The sequence below is a fragment of the Puma concolor genome, chromosome D2, assembly GCF_028749965.1.
Source record: "Puma concolor isolate L17-30 chromosome D2, mPumCon1.1.hap2, whole genome shotgun sequence".
In the NCBI taxonomy this organism is placed as follows: domain Eukaryota; kingdom Metazoa; phylum Chordata; class Mammalia; order Carnivora; family Felidae; genus Puma; species Puma concolor.
This window is the reverse complement of record NC_141677.1, coordinates 51220901-51238160: the sequence shown is the minus strand read 5'-3', so window position 1 is coordinate 51238160 and position 17260 is coordinate 51220901. Positions and strand designations below refer to the sequence as shown.

Below are 17260 nucleotides of genomic sequence, written 5' to 3'. Positions count from 1 at the left end.
GGGAAGCGCTGGCCGGCAGAATACAGATCCGTGCCAGATGGTCTAAGGGAGCCCTCGATTTTTTCCCTGGAGACCCTGCTCGCTAACGCTGCAGGGAAAAGTTCTGTTTGAGAACACCGGGCCCCCTCTGCTTGCCTAGGTCAGGGGCGCGCAAGGCTGCTAAGGGTCACGGCGGACCCCGGGGAGGGTAGGGCAGTCCTGGAGCGAGCTGGCTCGGGACACAGCGGGCCGACCCGTTACATAACCGCCAGGCGTCCCTCCGCCCCCGCGCCCCTCACCCCGCTCCAAGCCGCGGCGCGCAGGGCGGGTAGCAGTGATAAACCCCTCTCGCCCGCCCGACAGAGTCCGCGGCGGAGCTGGCGCGGCGGGGGCTGAACCTGCCCGTGCGCTTCGGCACCCGGGCGCTGGGCTCTTCCCGGCCGCGCTCCCCTCCTCCTCCCGCGCTGCCCGCGGGGCCCCCGGCCCCAGCCCCGCCGGCGCCTCCGCCCCGAGCACTCCCCGCCCCTCCTCGGAAGCGCGGACCGCGGCGGCTGGGGCCCGGGACGGGGGCCACGGCGCAGGGACACGGCCGGGTGGGTGCGCCCCGAAGACATGTCTGCGCGCCACGGCCCGGGATACAGCGGTCCACGCGAGGTGAGGACGCGGCGGGGCCGGGCGGAAGGGGGTTCGCGCGCCCTGGGCGGGCTGCGGGGCGCCGGGGTCGGCCCCGCTGGGCTGCACCGGGCGCACCCTCCCGCCGGCGGCTCTGGCGCCCGGAGCCCCCTCGGCTCTCTTTCTCCCAGTTCCCCGGCGGCGCGGGGATCAGTTGACCCAGGCATCCTGCGCGGCGGGGCTCTCGGGCTGCGCTTGGTGGAGCTGGCGGAGGGCGCTCCGTCGGCTGCCGCGGCCCCCCGCGCCCAGCCTCGCTCCGGGAGCCCCCACCCCAACCCGGGTCCCTCGGGACGCCCGCAGGGTTAGGAGACGGACGTGTGCCCGCTCGTCGTGTCGGTGTCGGTGTCGGGCCAGCGCTCCGGCAGTTTCTGGGCAGGTGGCTCGAGAGGAAGCGGCTTTGATCTCCATCTCCTGTGCTTTCCAAAGGCGGACTGCCCGCTGTAATAGAGACCGTTTGTCGGCTGGATTCGGTTTTCAGTGTCTTTTTTTAAATCTTCGTCTGTCTCGGGTAATATTTATTCCTCGTGGGCGGTGTACTAACAACACACCAGCCTCAGTTGATTGAATTTAATTTTTTCAGCTGTTTCTTGTCCTCAAGGAAAGTAGTGCGGACTCAGGGTCAAGTGTTGGCAAGCACAATTTTAAAGCAAGATCCCAGTAAAACCTGGGGCTATTTGGTTAGCCTTCTGTCTTCACAGCCCAGCTTTCTGACCATCTTATAACTTTTTTTTTTTTTTTAATGTTGAGACGGATGGAACCTACTAGAACACTGGTTAAACCATTCCATTCTGATGGGGTTCTCATTTGTGCAACTTAACTTGTTTCTTGGCTGAGAGGGGGGTACTCTGAAGGCGCAGCCAGCTTAACCCAGGAAGAAAAGACTTCAGGCCTGACAAATTTAGAAATACACTGTCTTGGGGCGCCTGGGTGGCACAGTCGGTTAAGCGTCCGACGTCAGCCAGGTCACGATCTCGCGGTCCGTGAGTTCGAGCCTCGCGTCGGGCTCTGGGCTGATGGCTCAGAGCCTGGAGCCTGTTTCCGATTCTGTGTCTCCCTCTCTCTCTGCCCCTCGCCCGTTCATGCTCTGTCTCTCTCTCTGTCCCAAAAATAAATAAACGTTGAAAAAAAAAAAAAGAAATACACTGTCTCCATAGGTATCTGAGGTCACTAGCTTTTAAAATCATCAACCGACCCTGCGGAGTTTGTCTCGCCCCTCCCCCCCCCCCCCCAATGTCACGCCAGACTGGGCTAATGGTGTCTGACCCTTCCCAAGGTGCCCAATGTATGTTTGTTAAAGAAAACAAACGATTAAATAAGGAGTAATTAAGTGACTGGGATTTGCTCACCTAATCACAGGATCTTGGAAATTGCTAAGGGTTTTAGAGATCATCTCCTCAAACCCTTCTCCTTGCAGGTCCGGAAGCTCAGATTCTGGTGGTCAAGGATTGGCTAAACTCCTACTGGTAACTGGTGATGGAACCAAGCCCACAATCCAGGCCTTCTCCTTCCCACTTCCTTAGACTTTTCAAAGCGTATTGCCGCTAGGCATTTTTTTTTTTTTTTAATCTTTATTTATTTTTGAGACGAGGAGAGACAGAGCATGAACGGGGGAGGGTCAGAGAGAGAGGGAGACACAGAATCCGAAACAGGCTCCAGGCTCTGAGCTGTCAGCACAGAGCCTGACGCGGGGCTCCAACTCACCGACCACGAGATCATGGCCTGAGCAGAAGTTGGATGCTTAACCGACTGAGCCACCCAGGTGCCCCAACCGCTAGGCATTTTGAACTACAATGATAATACTGGAATCACTTATGATCATATCCTTTTCCTTTTCTTATTTATTTATTTTAACTGGTGTGATTTTGAAATAAACGAGAGGTTGATTTAGTCAAATTGTATTTGGAGTCCAATTTTTAAAAATGTGAACCCTTAATTTTAAATAATATTTACATTCTACCTGAACAACGATGAATATGCAGATATGTCCTAGGTGAACATCCAGAAAAGAAAAGCAATCAAAACAGGTGGACTGAATTTACCATTTCTCCCTGGAACGTCTTCTGATTCTTAGCTCCTGATGGCGATGATTGGTTAGAGTAAAAGGTGTAATGTATGATATTGGAGCCAACTTGATCATTTGTGTGTTATAAGGAACACCATGACCATATTGTAGAGCTGAGATGGGAACTTTAAGCTGACTTCTTTAGTGTTTTATGCATTGCACATTTTTTTATGTTTTTCAGTTTAGTTCAATTTAACAGATATTTACCTGCTGCATTATATAATGCCTACTATGTGCCTGGTGTATTCTGGGCATTTGGGATAGATCAGTGAACACAACAAAGAAAGTTGTTCCTGCGGAGCTCAAGTTACAATTCATTCATGAGAATTTTTTCCAGATTTTGTTTGGCAGGTAGAAAAGAATTTCAGGGGCACCTGGGTGGTTCAGTTGGTTGAGCATCTGACCATTGATCTCAGCTCAGGTCTTGGTCTCCAGGTCATTGGTTCAGGCCCTGCATTGTGCTGGGTGTGGAGTCTACTTGGAAAAAAAAAAAAAAAAAAGAGAGAAAGAATTTCAGTTTTGCCTAAAGTAGGGGAGTGGACATAAATGTTCCGGATTATCTTCCTTCCAATCCTATGATTCTGCTGATTTTATAATCACTGAAAAGAAAGAAGCGAATTCAGTGAAGTTACTTGGACTTCTATAAACCGATACCCTCCTATACACTCACGAAGAGCAAGTCCCACATTTGGTTATTTTATGGATGTTCATTCGGAGTCTCTTAAATTACATTATCTTTAGTGCAGGGATATCGCTGCCTTGGTGACATTAAACTTAAGCATGGAAGGATTAGTTTTCTCAGTAGTGTTAGGGTACCCGTGTTAGTGTTACATACTGTAATTGTACTAGTTTGTAAGATGTAGCTTCTTATTTATTTATGAAGATGGTGTTCTGCTTTCATTTTTTCTCACTTTGCATTTGTCTCCCATCCCCCTGACTATGCCATAGGCCACACAGTGTTGTGACTTCTTGGTAAATCCGTTACCAGGGAAGTTTTTATTCAGACATTCCAGTTTTAAGCATTTTCTAATTCTCTCACTTGCTTTTTCTTCAAAACAGCATGGTTTGCAAGCTTAGGCATGTTTATTGTTTTTAACAAAGGCTTATCAAAATGAACTTGGCAGTTTTTCAGTCGTATACAGCCAAAAAAAGTATTCAGTGCAGCTTTTGGGGCTGTTTATACATTCCTTACCTAACCAACTGCTTTGCTTTTAAAAATCGCTAATTTGGAAGCTATTTGCTTATGAGAGAACCTTTGTCGTATATCTCAAAACTCACCCGTTAAAGGGGTATAATAATTGAATTGAGAAAAACCAAATCCACATTTGATGTTGGGAGATTCCGAGTACAAAGATGTCCTCTCTGTTTCTAATTTGTTCTACATCAAAGGACTTCGGGAAGTGTCATTATCTAACAATGTCCCATTTGAAAGTGATCTCTGTTAAACACTTGGAGGAGAGTCACGATTTCTGACGGCTGCTAGGCACCCAAGATGAGTTGATTTTCTTCATCCACCCACCACTTCAGACACCCATCAGGCACCCGTCTCCTTTACCCCTTCCTTTACTCCGCACTCATGAATGGGATGAGTTGCTGTAGCCAGGTAGGAAGTTACACGCCATTAATTAATTATTTAATGTGCTCCTTCTTTACTTAATGAGTAAGTAATAAACACTTATCACTTCTACCCCCTCTGCATGCCATCCCCTCCATCCATCCCCCCCCCCCAGTACTCCTGGGTAATGGAGTACTGACCCACACTAAAACAACACATTGGGTTAGCCAGTGCCCTCCTTCCCTCTGAAACACCTATTGGTTGCTGCTCAGAGCACAGGGGCCACTATGGCAAATAGCTATCATCACAAGAAACTGGTGTACTTTGCTTTTATCAGCCCAGGTGTATGCTTACAGTGGCGTTTGCCCACAGTCCTGTTTATTCCAGCAGAACTTGCTAGTGTAATTTTGCAATTTAATGACGTGTCACATAAAGTGAAGAGATGGGAATGCCAAAGAATGCCTTTTCTATAAAAACTAAATAGGCGCATAAAAGTAAGTCATTTTTTTTTAAGTTTATTTATTGTTGAGAGAGAGAAAGTGCAGGTGGGGGAGGAGCAGAGAGAGGGAAAGAGAGAGAATCCCAAGCAGGCTCCACACTGACAGTGACAATGCAGGGCTCGGATCCATGCACTGTGAGGTCATGACCTGAGCCAGCGCTTAATCTGCTGAGCCACCCAGGTGTCCCAAAAGTAAGTTATTTTTAAAAACAGTATCAACACATGCTACAACACGGTTGAACCATGAAAACATTATGCTAAATGAGAGAAGCCAGACACAAAAGACCACATGTTGTACGATACGCCCACCATAGGCTAATCCATAGAAACAAAAAGTAGATTCGTGGTTGCCGTGCTATGGGGGTGGGGAAAGTTGAGGGTGACTGGTGAGGGTTACATGGTTTCTTTTGGGGATGATGGCTTTGTTCTAGAATTAGATAATGGTGATGGCTTTGTAGTATGTGAGTGCACCGAACTGTAGCCTTTAAAATGATTAAAACAGTAAATTTTATCTCAACCTCCTCCCCCAAAGATAATGAAGCTAAATAGAGAAAGAAAAGTCAGCAAACAGGCTGCTACTATTTAGGCATGGAACCGACAGCTATAAATGATTGGAAAACTATAATAAAGCAAATCCAGAAAGATTTTGCACTCAGGTTTTTCCACAAGTGACTTTAAGGTACAAGTGCTTTTAAGAAACAGAAGCAGGAAATTTGGGTGTGGTTTCACCAAGAAGGCAACCCAGAACTCCGGTCGTGACCTGATAGCTAAAGGTTAGTGAGTGATTTTGCTTGTATTTATGTGACTAATGTTGAAATACAATGTTTGAAATATGTCGTATCAACTTTTTGACTCTGCTTTTACTGACTTCTGACTGCCCCAGTTAAGAGAGATCTTAATTTTTCAGTTTCTTAGAGTACCCGTGTATCTTGAAAATAGCTCATCCCTCTGCTTCTGGAAAGAAATTCCATGTTTTATAAACATGGAAAGTTATGCCTCTCTTATGGATGTAATGTTAGTTACTCTGTGCCTCTCTTATGGATGTAATGTTAGTTACTTCCTATTTATAAAGGGGACCTGAACCTAGTCTTCAAGCTTTAAATCCCCATAAAAGTCACTGTCTGTCTCCCCCCAAGATATCTTATGACTACTATATATAAACAGAGTAGCCACATAAAATCTTAACCACCCCAATACTTAAACATTTGTTAACTTTATAATTTTTCAAATATTTCTGAGCGCAATCCACCATTTTCTGGTTTATTTAGCACATTACAGATTAAAGCTGTAATTACCTATCTGGGAGGCCAAAGGGTGTTATTTTTGTAATTTTACTTTTTTGGATGGAATACTTTCCACGGGAGTAAGCTCATATTTACCTACTGAAACCAGTCGTGTTTCTTGAAATAGTAATTTCATCGTTCTAAACTTGTGACTTCAAAACACCTGCATTCATAGCCCATGAAGGAACTGCCCCCCCCCAAAAAATCCCCCAAAACAAACAAAACCCAAACCCACACTCACAACTAAGTTAGATCTGCTTGAAGGGAGAATAGAGAGCTATTTCTTCAGTCTGATGTTGGTCAACCAGACAACTAGCAAAAAGCAATCTTGACCATCATTATTAACGGGTCACGAATGCGGAAGCCCACTCACAGGCATCACTGCCATCAAAAAGAAGGTGTTTGTCCCAGGGGTACCTGGCTGGCTCAGTGGGTAGAGCACACGACTGTTGAACTTGGGGTCATGAGTTTGAGCCCCAAGTTGGGTGTAGAGATTACTTAAGGAAATTAAAAAGAAAAGTGGTTTGTGCAAGTTGAGGCCTGACTACTGAGTGATCAGTCACTTGATTCAAGACTATATCAATGGTTCTCAGCGCTAGCTTCACATTAGAATCACCTAGGAGGGAAAAACAGTATTTGTGCCAAGGACCCATCCTCAAAAATTCTGATTCACTAGGTCTGGGTTAGGGCCAGGGCACCAGTGGTTTTTCAGCCTCCCCTCGTGAACCTCATGTGTAGGCAGGGTTGTGAACCTGATGTATATGATACTTAATAATTTTACACTTTTTCAGAACAACTTTTATTGAAACAAAGTATGATTTCTTAACATACTTGATGAAAATATTAAACATGAGACTTTTTTCTTCTTTTTAATTAGCACTACAATTTCTCTATATGGTACTCACTCAGTATATGGGAAGCTTTCCCAATGGTCGAATGAATTTTCACTGATTTTCCTCCTGTGGGAGGAATTCACTGAGCTTATGTCAGTACAATATCAGAATAACCAAATCAAGGGGTGCCTGGGTGGCCAAGTCAGTTAAGCATGCAACTCTTGATTTTGGCTCAGGTCATGATCCCGGGGTTGTGAGATTGAGCCCTGCCTAGGGCTCCTCGCTGAGCACGCAGCCTGCTTGAAATTTTCTCTCTCTCCTCTGCCCCTCCCCCCTGCTCACATGTGTCTGTGCACCCTCTCCCAAAAAAACATAAAAAACAACCCAAAAACAAATCGACCAAGTTGGTGTTATTACAGTCAACCAACCAATAATTGATCAGTCACCCTACTTGTTCTATGTTTTGGTGATTGTTTTTCTTGAGGACAGTAATTTGGCCTTTTCTACAATAATCGGTTTCCTCTATAATAACTTAAAGATGTGTCCTTGTTTATTATGCATTTCCTCAAGTTGATAGGAATCTTAATGTTCAAACTTGTTTCTGAATACTTTTTGTTTAACTGTATCAAAATAAATTTTGAAAAAACATGGTTTCTATGTAAGAAATACCTAAGACTCGTAGAAGCAAGCAGCTTAAACCTTGCCTTATGTGACTTAAAAAAATAGTGTCTACTTTAAAAAAAAATTTTTTTAACGTTTATTTATTTTTGAGACAGAGAGAGACAGAGCATGAATGGGGGAGGGTCAGAGAGAGAGGGAGACACAGAATCGGAAGCAGGCTCCAGGCTCTGAGCCATCAGCCCAGAGCCCGACGCGGGCTCGAACTTGCGGACCACGAGATCGTGACCTGAGCCGAAGTCGGACGCTTAACCGACTGCGCCACCCAGGCGCCCCAATAGTGTCTACTTTTAAGTTTTTCCTTACCATTAAGATTTACTGTCTTTGAGAAAATGTGATAAGGTGATAGACACAGTGAAAGACGCTGATCTAGTGCACTTCTTAGAACTGACTTTATGTTTAATGACATTTGTTCTTATTTTACTTCTAATACTGTTGGGAATTCTCACCCACTGTTACCAGTTCGCTGTCCCCAAATGTGCTTTCCCTGTTGATTTTTGTATTAAAAGTAGCACCTTCATGGATGTTGGCCAGTCATTTTTGAACTGTGTTTTGCAGATTTCTGGGAGTTTCAAGGAGTCGCAGGGGCTGTTATGGGGCATGGGGACAATGAGGGGGAAAGATGTCCTGCATCCAGTTTGGGGTTCTCTTTGGTGGTCTCGACTGCAACCTGAGCAGGTGTGCTATTCTTGGTTTCGCATTTTGGATTTCCAAGTCAGATTTTATCTCAACAAAGGCTTTCTTGGTGAAAACAAGTTGGTAAATGATTAGGCCACGTGTTTGTAAGTTTCTGCTTCTGCAACCCTGCCAAATTTGATTTATGTCATTCTGGTAGCTCCTTATTGTTTCTAACTGCTACTGTGCACCTGTGTTGAAAAAGCATGGGAAGACCTTGGTCTTACTAACTTTATATCCTCTGTGCCTGTGCAGACAGCCAAATGAGCAGTTAGATATTCTGGGCAAGACGCATAGATTGGGAGTTATCCGCGTAGAGACTCAGTTTAAGTCCCGCATGTATGGAAGTAATCGCCCAAGGAGAGGGTCTATAGAGAGACATGAGGTGAGTCAAAGATAAAATCCCGAGGAATGGCTGTTCTGGGTCAGGTACCCTCTGTAGTCACGTTTTGGTCAATGGAGTTTCCTCTTTACTTTGCCATTTCCCCACGTATACTTGGGCATAACTGTCAAAAGAGTTGGAGACCCACTGTCTATGTGTGTGGGTGGGGGTAGGGGATGAGGTCAGAGCACATAGACTGTGGAAACCATCCAAGGATGTTTTCTGTTTCTTTGAATACCCTACATCCTAGAGGGCTTATTCTTCTTTTTTTTTTTTTTAATTTTAGAGAGAGAGAGTACACGCATGTGCAAGCAGAGGAGAGGCAGCGGGGAGGGCAGAGAGAGAGAGAGAATCTTAAGCTCCACACTCAGTGTGGCTCCCAACGTGGGGCTTGATCCCACAACCCTGGGATCACGACCTGAGCCAAAATCAAGAGTTGGACACTCAAACGACTGAACCGCCCAAGTGCCCCACCTAGAGGGCTCCTTCTGTATGTGTGTTGACGAACAGAACAAGAAGATAAACTTGAGTGATTGCCTCATGGGTTTGGTAGTGAGAGAGCCATTGCAGCCTACAATGATTTGTTAAGAAGCATTATGGTTTCTTGACTTTTAAAATCCAGACGTTGCCCCCATGTCTTCATTCTCCCCTCTGGAACCAGAGTGGTGACTGCTAAGCTCTGGGTAAGGTCCCACTGAAGCCCCGGGGTGAGTCTGCATTCCAAAGGGTCTGAAGCTTTTTTCTGTTTCATTGACACAGACCCTGCCTTCAGTGCTGGCCAGCTGTTTGGCAAATTTACTTACAAGTCTCAACAGGCAACAGTGTATTAACATAATTTATAAACTCATGAACCCTCTTAGAAAAGCTCAAAGTACCATGGTAAAGAATAAATAAATGTTCATAAATAAGATCCTGGCAAAAATATTTTGCTTAATAGTTAGGGGGTTCCAACAATAAGGAGATTGGTCGTTGTATCAAAAAATTAAGCACCACACATTTATTTCCTCTCATTTCTACTTCTTTTGGTTGACTTCTTCCCCACTCAAAAAAGATAAAGTACAGAAAACCACACATTCTAATTTTATTAGAGGTGAAGGTCTAATTAAAATTTCAAATGACACTGAATAGCTGCTGCATCCAAATCAGCATCTTGGAATTGTTCTGGCACATTCTGCTTTCTTTGTAAACTCTTGCACGATGGTATACCTAATGGGTGGCATATACAGGCAACGTTAAAGTAATGCGTCAGTTTGGGTTTTTTAAATTTTAATAGTTTTTAAGCTGGGAAGACACATTTGAATTAGATGAAATGGAATTCATTACTTTTAAAGCCCCTAATAAAAAACATATTGGGATTAAGTAATGTTAAAATAACTCAGTGAGTTTACCGCTTCCTCAGGCAAGTGTGTGCTGAGTACCCAGCACGTGCTAGGTACTTGTGTCAGGTGCTGAAGGCCCACAGAGAATAGAGAGGATTTTATCCAAAGGCTTACAATCTCCTAGGGGATCCGGATGTGTGGACAAATAGTCACGGCATTGTGAAGAGTCCCCTAAAGACCACCTGCTACCTGGTTCAGAGCCAGAGACACTTCATGCTGCCTAGGGTGATCAAAGCATTAAGGAAGGGTAGAAATTCATGAGGCAAACAACAGGTGCAGGCACAATACGTGCAAAGGCACTGGGGTGGGAAAGTCACACTGTGGATGGGACTTCAGGGCGGTTAGGTATGGCGGACCTGCAGTGTATGCATATGGCTAGATGCTAGATAGGACCAGAAGAACTGGCAGGAGCAAGATCATTTAGGGTCTTTGTGTACCACACCACTGAGTTTCAGTTTTGCTTTAGCTGCTAAGAGTAGTCCTTGGAGGCCTTTAAACAGAGGGGTGGGGTGGGATTGGGGGTTCGGTGAAAAAATTAGCTTGTGTTTCAAACATGTATGTCTGAATGAGCCCTGAAGAAAGGTCCAAGAGGGTGACACACTGGGGGCCTGTTGAAATGGTACAGATGGGAAGTAAGGTTAATGCCTCACGTAAGACTTTTGCTTTATTCGTATTTATATTCTCCGTGCTTGCTGCCCTTATAGGGATGTGGTGGGGATGGCTGGTTAGGCAATTTGATAATCTGGGCAAGCAATCCAGAAGGTGGGCATCACCAGCCAATAGGCTCAGTTGAGCATGACAGGATTGGATGAACAAGACATAATTGGATGTAATTACCCGGGGAGCACGTAAAGGATGACGTGTGAAGTGGGTCCAAAAATTGTGGAGGACAACTGGGGTGTGTTCGTTCGTGTTATACCCAGGGCACCTCTTGGTCATCGTGCCTTTCTTTTTCCACTCTAGTTACATGTTGATCTTTTTCACTAGCCCAACGGTGAGGGCAGAGACTATGTCTTCTTTACAGTGTCACTGCCATTGTTCACGGTTTAAGTCCTGTGTGTGGAAGTAAGCACCCAAGGAGAGTGTTTATAGAGAGACGTGAGATGGATCAAAGATAAAAATCCTTGCACAGTTCCAGAAAGTGCCACTCACGTGTCTGAGTAGTTGCGTCTCACGGTGAATAGTGCCTTCTGGACTTGTGCTTCAGCTGTCCCTGCCTCACTTGTCCCAGCGTTTGTCACGGTGCCTGAGACATGGTAAGAGTTCAGTAGTGTTTGTTGGATGAATGAATAAATGATACACCATCGAATGAGTGGTCAGAGGAAGAAGGATCTAGCAAAAGAAAGGAAGAAGTATGGGTATGTAGGGAAGAAGGATACACAGGGAGGACTCCTGTCACGGAAATTCAAGGAAGAAAGAGTTTCAACAACGAGAGAGTGCCAAATGCTGCCGAGAGGTCAATGAATTACGGATGGCAGAGTTACCACTGGCAATTAGGAGTCATTGGTGACGATGTCTAACACAGTGTGAGCGGTATGTAGGGGAGGCAGAAGCCAAATTCCATTCCATTGAGGAGGGAGTGAGAAGAGGGATGAGGAGACAGTGTAGACAGATCATTAAGAGGCTGGGTTTGTGAAGGGACAAAAGTCACCCAGGTGGCACGGTTGGAGGGGGGTTTCTTCCCTTGTCTTCTCTTCCCTTCTTTCCCCTCTCACATTTCTCCTTCCTGCTTTCAAGATGAGAGATACTTGAGGGGCGCCTGGGTGGCTCAGTCGGTTGGGCGACCGACTTCGGCTCAGGTCATGATCTCGCAGTCGTGAGTTCGAGCCCCGCATCAGGCTCTGTGCTGACAGCTCAGAGCCTGGAGCCTGTTTCAGATTCTGTGTCTCCCTCTCTCTCTCTGACCCTCCCCTGTTCGTGCTCTGTCTCTGTCTCAAAAATAAATAAACATTAAAAAAAAAATTAAAAAAAAAAAAAGATGAGAGATACTTGAGTAACTGTGTAGGCTAAAGAGGATCCAGTATAAAAGTCTAGGTTCAAAATATAGAAACTAGAAGAGGGGATACTAACCTGAAGAATATAAAAGGACATGTCTTTCTTTTGAAAGGAACAAAAGGGATCAAGGATGTGTGTGGATAGGGATGAACTGGAGGAATAAGCTGAAGGGGAAAAATGGAGTAAAAGCAGCCCCCATTTTCCCTATAAAACAGTAACAGCATTTTTGGGACAGTTTATATGTTCTAAGCATTGTTAAGGCTACTTTACACGTGTTAACTCTCTGAGTTCTTGCAACAATCACGTGAGGAGGGAGTTGTTATCCTAATTTTAAAAACAAGACAACTGAAGCCGGGAGGGGTTCAGCATCTTGCTGAGGTTGTACAGCTGCTAAGAAACAGAACCAGGAAGCCCCTAAAGCTGTTCGCCATCCTGCTGAGGGGTTCATGGAGTACTTAAGATTTTGAATAACCATTGTGCAGATGGAGCAGGTGCTGATATTGTTGCTGAGTCACTTCGAGCGCTTAGTTTACGTGTTGGAAATCATAACCGTGCCATTTAATTTGCAAGGCTGAGAGATTTCCTCTAGCGAAACTTGCCTTACCAGTTATAGGGACGGACAAGTTTGGATGGTCTGAATTGATTCAAAATTGGGGATTGGTGGTTTGGAAGGAGTGGGGGTGTCAGAAAGAGAGCAAATGACATAACAGAGAACGAGCTCTAGCCTCTAAGGAGTGGGACAAGCTGAGGAAATGGGAGAAAATGGAGAAACCAGGGACCTGGGCGCTCAGGGAGGTTGGAAACTAGGTGCAGTAGGAGTTAGGGAATTGCTGTTGGATAGAAGGTTGGGGTTTGGGAGGGATACTGACATCTCACAACAACTGTAGATTCCAGAAGTGAGGATTAGCACAGGTGATGATTGATGATGTGGCTTTGGGAGTACATGGCTAAATTAAATGGAGGTGAATCTTTTTTTTTTTAACTTTATCTTTTTTAATTTGCATCCAAGTTAGTTAGCCTATAGTGCAACAATGAGTTCAGGAGTAGATTCCTTAATGCCCCTTACCCACTTAGCCCATCCCCCCTCCCACAACCCCTCCAGTAACCCTCTGTTTGTGCTCCATATTTAAGAATCTCTTATGTTTTGTTCCCTTCCCTGTTTTTATATTATTTTTGCTTCACTTCCCTTATGTTCATCTGTTTTGTCTCTTAAAGTCCTCATATGAGTGAAGTCATATGGTATTTTTCTTTCTCTGACTGGCTACTTTCGCTTAGCATAACACCTCCAGTTCCATCCACGTAGTAATACTCCAATACGGTGATACTGCCGAGAATACTCCACATCTTCTTTATTGAACGGAGGTGAATCTTAAGGGTTGTGATGAGCTCAAGGTTGAGGCTGAGATCAGCCAAGATGTTGGGGACATGTTGACTAGATCCTTTCTCTTGTTGGAAGATGGTGCCCACTAGCCCCGTGGACTGGTCTGGACTTTAGAAAGCTGTAAGACAAGTATGTTACAGTTCTAGGGAAAGATACAAAAGGTTGACTGATATCCGGCATGCAATAAATATCACTCGATCTCAACAGAACATTGTCAAAAGACAGTTGAATAGCTTCTATTTTGCACTGTCGTTTTTGAAAAACTAACTTGCAAGTATCGGTTGGCAAAACAGCACATTTCACAAGTAACTTCTGATGCTTTCGCCAAATCGTCCTTATCAACCTGCCAAGAAAGGACTGCGTGCTCTCACGAAACCCCCTCTCCCTCTTCCTTCTCCCTCCTCTTTCTTTTCTCTGGTAGTGTGCAGTACAGCACTCTGTGGGCGGGGAAGCAACCGGGGATCATCAGGCTTCCAGCTGTCGAGCTTTGTTGTGATTTGTGGGGGTGGGGGTCATGGGAGAGGGGCCAGAAACTTGAGTGGGACTCAGTGTGGTGTCTTTGCTTCTATAGTTAGCCATGTGATGGGAACCAGCAATATGCATTCCCTTTGTACAGCTGTGCATACCACTGTCTGCTTTCCTCCTCTGCCCATTCAGGATTTTGGAAGTCAAAATTAGATGTGATGTAAGCTTAGAATTACCCACATGTGAGGATCTGGGGCTACTGCACAGGGGAAAGGACATGTGTGCTGGGCCCGATGTGTAAATGGCATTTGTAGAGAGTATATCAGGTGGGCAGTTTGGGGGTATAAGAACGGAAACTCCAACCTGGCCTGGCTTCACTGGTAAGGAAAAGGATTCTTTGTGCGGTGGAAAGGCCAGGAGCAGAAATGTCTGCGCTCTGACTTTAGTTCTCTGTGATTCTCTTGGCTCTGCCCCTGCCATGGTCCTCAGATGGCTACGGTTGTTTGAAGGGCCACATGGAAGGGGAGCGACGGCATCTGCTCAGTAGTGATGAAATCTTTCCAAGAAGCTCCCGAAAGACTTTGTTGTCGCTGGCAAAGTTTGGGTCACTGCCCTTTCCTTAAATCAGTCCGTGACTGGCTGGCGGAACAGGATTGCTATGATTCTTGATTAACCACTTGGGATGGACTGGGATGTTGGGAATCACGTCCATGATAGAGAGAAGACTTGAGGCCATTATTATAAAATTCCAGCCTCCTCAAGGGGAAGGGGCCTTGGAGGACCGTCAAGTCCCCAAGTCAACATTTGCTGGCAGTAAGGACTTGGACAAATTATTCTGTGAGCTTCTGTTTTCTCTTACAGGATCACTGTGGGACTCGAAAACACTTTATATAAACTTTAAGGAGCTATACAAATGCTAATTTTTCATTTAATAATGATGATGATAATAAGGATAACAGTTTCATTTACTGAGCACTTACATGTTCCAGGCACTTGCAGAAGGCATTTAATGCATTTTCTTTATTACTCACTGAACACAGACTGAGCAACCATTATACTCAAGGCGTTCTCCTAAGTGCTTTATTTCTTATCTCTGTTAAGCTGAGATCTGGAAAAGTAAGGCTAGGGACAGAGAAGGGGGGCGAGGCGGTGCTCCGTTTCATGTACGGATTTCAGTTTTTCGGACTGCGTGACTGAGAAGTGGCAGCTGGTTTGTGGTGCCTCTGACAATTGCTCTGTTTTCTGCCACTGATGGCCTTCGGCTAACTAGTGCAGGGCTCCCTGCACCGGGGATTTGCTGCACACAGGTGTGCATGTGCTTTTGATGCTTTTCTTTTATAAGCGTTTGCATGTTTCTGCTCTTGAAATAGAGGGATTTATAAGTGTTTATTAGGTGCTTGTCTGTGCTGCCTCATCTGAGCCTCATGAAGTCAAGCCTTATTTTGTATTTGTACTGAGGCTTAGTGGTCATGAGATCCTCAGGTAATGAAGTCTGTAGGTGGTGGGGCATCGGTTTTTTGATGTTGCAAATTGCCCTGCTGTGAACATCATTGCAAAGTGAACTTTTTTCATATTTTGGTTTTGTGTCCTTCAGATAGTTTCCCTGAAGGAGAATCTGGGTCAGAGGGTCTGAACTTTTTATACAGATTGTGTGATTGGTTCACAGAAGGTTTTTGAATGGTGAAAATGGCACACTTGTAGTGTTTTGTTTTGTTTTTTAATGTTTGTTTATTTTTGAGAGAGTGAGAGCAAGTGAGGGAGGGGCAGAGAGAGAAGGGGACAGAGGATCCGAAGCAGACTCTGCACAGACAGCAGTGAGCCTGATGCAGGGCTCGAACTCACGAACTGTGAGATCATGACCTGAGCCGAAGTCAGACGCTTAACAACGGACTGAGCCCCCCCTACGCGCCCCGGCACACTTGTAGTGTTACTTGGGGATCATGTGTTTTCTCATTCTACGGTGTTTTATATGCCCGGGATCATAAGGTATTTCCAGAAAATCTGAACTGTTCTAATACCATACAACTTACATTTTCCCAGGTCCCCCCTTGCAATTATAATAAAAACAGTGTTACTGTGGCTCAGCCCCTACTGGATTTTGAGGAGGTCCCGCCTATGTCAGTTCCTCCCATTAGTTCCTAACGTCCTGGGGAGAAACTAAACTTCTCCATCTTGATTTATCCTTTCCTTAGTGTGTGAGTTGCTGCTCTTAAGGCTTCTTGATCTGCATGCAAATAGACTCCCTGCAGGGCTATCTTTGATGCACATCTGCTTTTTATTCTTAGTTCTGGCCCTCATGCTGGGAGCTCTGCTATACTCTTAGACAATATGTGAGCAAATTGATGGGGAAAATGAAGAGATATACTGTGGTTTTTTGCTGATGCAGTATGAATATGGAATATCTATTTTGATGTTGTGGTGCAAATAGAACGACTTCCATTCGGATGACTTGACTTCCCCTGTAATTCTCTCAACGGTTCCTAAAATACTTCTCTCCCCAATTCTTCCTACCCCACCAGATCTATTGATGAATGAAGCTACGAAGCCAATGGAAAATCAGGGGAAGAAACCACTGCTATTCTTAAATAGATTTTAAAAAAATCGTAATTGCAACCATAGCCAATTTGTATGTGTATTTTGCTCTTTGTACATTTCCTCAGCTAGTTTTTCACACTAGTGTGTTGAGTGGGATAATAGGAAAAAGCAAAAGAGTGGGACCTTGCAGGGGACTCTCAACAGAGCACACAGTGTGACCAGGGCTGGAGGGGACACAGAGAGTGCCGTGGCAGCAGCTAAGTGGTTGGAGGGAGGGCCCAGGACAACCCTATGTAGCACGTAGGACACTGGAGCCCCAGGAGGCCACTCCTACCTGGTTGGTTACACAGCAAGTCAGTGGGAAAGCCTGGATTTCAAACCAGGTCTTTCTACATTCAAATGGCACCTTCTTTATTTGCTTTTTTTGTTTTCTTTTTCCAGATATGAATTTTCAAAATTACCTCTAAAATAATTCAGACTTCACAGAAGGGAACAAAAGGGCATACTGCTTCCCCCAGCTTCTCTCATATCTGAGGCTTACGTTATTTTTTATTTTATTTTAATTCTAGTATAGTTAACATATAGTGCTATCTTAGTTTCAGGTGTTCAGTATAGTGATTCAGCACTCCCATATGTTACCAGTGTGGACAAGCACACTCCTTAATGCCCCCAGCCCCACTCACCTCCCCTCTGGCAACCATCAGTGTGCTCTCTATAGTTAAGTATCTGTTTCTTGGGGTGCCTGAGTGGCTAAGTTGGTTAAGCGGTTAAGCGTCTGACTTCAGGTCACAGGTCATGATCTCACAGTTTGTGGGTTTGAGTCCCATGTCTGTGCTGATGGCTCAGAGCCTGGAGTCTGCTTTAGATTCTGTGTCTCCCTCTCTCTC

General features: G+C 45.2%; 1 protein-coding gene across 1 annotated transcript in view; it reads left to right on the top strand.

Moving 5' to 3' along the window:
- The first annotated feature begins 268 nt into the window (after positions 1–268).
- The window catches only part of SLC16A12 (solute carrier family 16 member 12), an 80798-nt gene continuing 63806 nt past the window's right edge, over positions 269–17260 (top strand). The window contains exon 1 of the mRNA XM_086680340.1: positions 269–633. The gene's annotated coding sequence lies outside the window, so the exon portion shown is untranslated. The remainder of the gene's footprint in view (positions 634–17260) is intronic.